The sequence below is a fragment of the Zingiber officinale genome, chromosome 9A (genome assembly GCF_018446385.1).
Source record: "Zingiber officinale cultivar Zhangliang chromosome 9A, Zo_v1.1, whole genome shotgun sequence".
NCBI classification, from domain to species: domain Eukaryota; kingdom Viridiplantae; phylum Streptophyta; class Magnoliopsida; order Zingiberales; family Zingiberaceae; genus Zingiber; species Zingiber officinale.
The window spans coordinates 36,091,014-36,095,156 of NC_056002.1; the positions used below are offsets into that span (position 1 = coordinate 36,091,014).

Here is a 4,143-nt window from a genome sequence, read left to right on the forward strand (position 1 = left end):
AGGTGCCTTCAATGGCTATGGAAGGCGCCCTCCAAGCCCTTTATAAGGATGCTCGTCCAAAGTTTCAAATACAACACTCATACGAGCTTCTACGCATCCAAACGACCTTCCGACTGCTCTGGGCTCCTACTGCGACTCTATTGCGAAGCTGCTACACCCAACTATTGCTTAGAGGGGTTCTAATCACGGGCGACAAATTGACACATGAGCTCTCTCACATCAAAGTATTGGTAACGGAATTATTTCTTTGTAATTAACTATTGTAAAAGAACAAGTGCAGGGTATTGCACTTGTTATAACTTTCCTTGTACTTGATTCCTTTTTCTGGAGGTAACGGAAGAGACATTTTAGTGAATTACTCATCAATAGGTCCACAGGACTTGGGTCTTGGAGTATGAGTCGCCGAAGGCTCCGAACCAAGTAAAATCGACCGCGTTTTCTTGTGTTCATTTTATTACTTAGTTTTTCACTACGTACTCGTGTTTTTTTTAAAAAAATGATAAAATACATTTTTGAAAATCACATGATTCATCCCTCCTCTCACATGCATATCGATCCAATAGAATGTTCTTTACTGATTGACTTTAACCATCTTCTCGCTTAAATCTCAAAGCCTTCTTGATAGTTCTTCGTTGAAATACTTCCTAGTCACACCCTTGAGGTTCGGATGTAGTGTCACATAGCATGTAGTTGTTGCTCTTGTAATCATCCATACCCGAGCTATTTAGCTAGAGTTTCTGAATACCTGCATTCACCTTCAAAATATCTAAAAAGGCATTGCACATGAAAAATTCAAGATAAAGTGTAAGGTAGTCCTGATGACCCACAAAAATGGAACAACAACAATATCTCTAGTGGATTCTATAAACTCTGAGATTCTGAAGTAGGAATCAAGACAGTTTACTTAGCATTAAATCAACAAACAACACAACATAACTGATAAACCAAAAAAGGAGAACAAACTCATGGCTTAATGTATAATATCTTATATAATCAACATCCACATTTCACTATGTGCTACCATGTCATGGTTGTGCTAGCAGAATGTTGATACTACTATTTTAGAATTCCACAACATCTTCCCATTCTGATGTTTGCCCAAGATAGATGGCAAAAGTACACAACCAATATGGGCAATCAAAAGAAATATGAACAAATTCACCTAAAAACCAAATAATGTTTTTTACATACCTCTAGGAATGATGGTCAGACTTTTATAAGTTGCACAAAGGTAGAATAAACCTGTGTACCAAAGAAAACAAACACAGATTGGTGACAGATCAAAAAGCTTAAGGTAAAAATACTTAAGTAACACGTAAGTTTGGATTCATTAGAGAACTCTTTTTTCTCACAGATTCATATCCAACATCCTTACCAATCACTCAAAGTCATTAGATACATTAGAGAACTCTCCACTTTCAAGCAAATTTTAACAAAAAAGAAAGGTTATTAGGCCCATGCAATTTTCTAAGAGACTGGAGATAAATGATGATGAACCTCTCTCTTGATATATGCAGCCATGGACTTTCATTTTTCTATATTCTGCATTATAATCCTCCATATTCTGATCAAGTAGTTCTCCTTCCTCCTCTTCGCTTATCAATGTCTCCTCAAAGAGCATCATGCAAGCAATTTTGAGCATCACTTAGCTATGTTTATATGTGGCTTTCTCGTTGCGCTTGAGATGAGGCTTAAAGTTAAAATTGTATGTTTGGCATGTGTGTTATCAGCAATATAGACTGAAGTAATATATATATATATATATATATTAATGATTATTGAAAATTTATATCTCACATAAAAGTTAGTTGTAATGAAGAAGAAAAATCATATGTAATCAACTTAAACAAGCTTATCAAATGTATCCTTTAGAATTTACTTGTGATATGATGTTCTTTAGAAGTGGCACACAAAATTTGTTTATGGTACATTAACATCTGCATTGACAAAGACTTAATGCATCACCATTTATCAACCAAGCAAGATATTGGAGCTTGTTTGGAAAGTATGATGAAATGCTATAAGGAATCGATCAAGCTTGGAGGCTATTGTTTAGTTTCCCTGACATATGAGAGATTAGTATAATGAGGATCCAAAAGAGTGGCAATTGTAAACTGGTTCTCAGCAAGGAGTATAGCATGCTTGTTAGCATACAATGATGCAGCTAGAGTTGCATGTATCTCTGCAGGTTGAAAGATTCCCCTTATAAAAACTTGTAAAAGATGTATTGTAGGAAGCATAAAATTAATCTTGAAGAAGTATCTAGATATCCCTTTAGAGAAATGGATACATTCTCCATCTCAACAATGACCTTGTCTCTGTCTCCAATCTCATACAATAACAATGCCCTTCTAACTCTTGCATAGTCTTAGTTGCCTTGAATCATTCACGTTTGCAAATAGATGTCTATATGTATTATATCATTTTTCTTATACCAAACAAAACTAAATCATATGCATTGGTGTATAAAAAGATGCAAGATCCAACCTCAAAAGACATTGTTTTCCATTTCTCCTCACAGGCCTTGCCAATCTATGGAAAAGAATCATGCTAGATATATTAGGTTTAACAAAAATAAAAAAATAAAAAAGCTATACATAACTACATGCTTGAAAATTATGAAATTAATAGTGGAGATATCCAAAATCAAAACAAGCCTAGCTAATTCTAGGTATTTGGTGTTTGGTACATGACTCCTAACCCACCTAATTGAACTCCATTCAAAGCAATTTGAGTGTAGGCAAGGTAATGGACAAGTTGAATAAATTTGAGTCACAGAAATTTAGGAAATATCAGAAATAAACTTCCACATGAATAAATTTATCAAAATTCAACTAATCTAATCTAACCTAAAACATTCAACTAACTAACCATCCCAAGAATTCAAACCAAAGAAGATGCAAGTTTAGAAACTAACTAATGAAAGAGGCATTTCATCAAACACATAACGAGCGAGAATTCAATTAAACAAAATACATGCAATTCTAAACATGGGAGAATAGCTATGTTACAATTCAACAATCAACAAGCATAACACAATCCAATATAGATAGAAATAACCCAATGTCATAGGCACGGATCAGAATAGAGCTCTCCTCTTCAAATCTGAAGTGGAGAGGGGGCTGCTGGATGGAGCTTCTCTGATGGCCAATCTGTCGGCGAAGGCTGTGGATGAAGTGCATGGCTGCTCGTCGATGGAGAACGAATCCTTCTCTTTGAATTTGAAGAGAAAGGGGTTGTCGAAAGGATGGATGAACTCTCCTCTTCAAATCCGAAAAGGAGAGGTGTTGTTGGCTAGTGATGAAGCTTTACTCTTCAAATCCAAAATGGAGAGGTGGAAGGAAACCAGTGGTGGCAAAGAAACCTCTACCAATCAGGAGAGGATGCTGTAGAGTTCAACGGTGGTGCCTCTCCCACTTGGGAGAAGGTTGTGGGCTGAGGACGAAGGCACCGTGAGATGACTTTCAGATCTGGAAGCTCTGTGAGAAGACCTTGCCGTCAGCGATGAGGAAGATGGTAGAGGAGATGAGATGGCCGGCGAATTCAGGGATGAAGCTCCTATTGTGTGCGTTAGCGTTGGCTATGGATGAGATGGAGGCAGAAGAGGGAGCTTGTCCTCTCCCAATCGGGTAGAGGAAGAGAATAAGGGAGGCCGGTGGTGATGAAGTGGAGGAGGCTGCCGACCAGTAGTGGCAGAGAAGAGATGAAGCCTTGGGTTTTTGTCTCGTGGACATGAGTTTTGGAGCCTAGGTTTTTCACTTAGGAGGGTTTCAGGAGTAAATGAGTTTTTCATGAATTTTTCGCGAAGGGGAGGTTTTGGCAGAGGAGTTTGGTCGTGGACATAAACAACACTTGTTAAAAAATTATTGTTATAGATATAAAAAAAAGCTCATATACAATGCTTTTTGAAAAAATTATCTTTGATAAGAAAAAAATATCAATAGACAATATTTATTTGAAAAAGTGTTATCTTTACTAAGAAATAAAAAATATAGATAACAATTTTCACTAAAAGCGTTGTTAAAGAAAAAAAGACAACACCTTTTTAAAAAAATATTGTGTTTTAAATGTTGTGTAATCCCAATTTTCTTGTAGTGTTTATTGATAAAAAATGTGAAACCACCACATCAATGGCCTCCCTAG

General features: G+C 36.4%; 1 long non-coding RNA gene across 1 annotated transcript; it reads right to left on the reverse strand.

The window, feature by feature from the left end:
- Window positions 1-414: 414 nt before the first annotated feature.
- LOC122021786 lies at window positions 415-3,825 on the reverse strand. Its single transcript, XR_006122645.1, has 3 exons — window positions 2,488-3,825; window positions 1,192-1,242; window positions 415-745 (listed from the first exon to the last, which is right to left on the reverse strand). It is a non-coding gene; the product is annotated as an uncharacterized LOC122021786 (long non-coding RNA).
- Window positions 3,826-4,143: the final 318 nt, after the last annotated feature.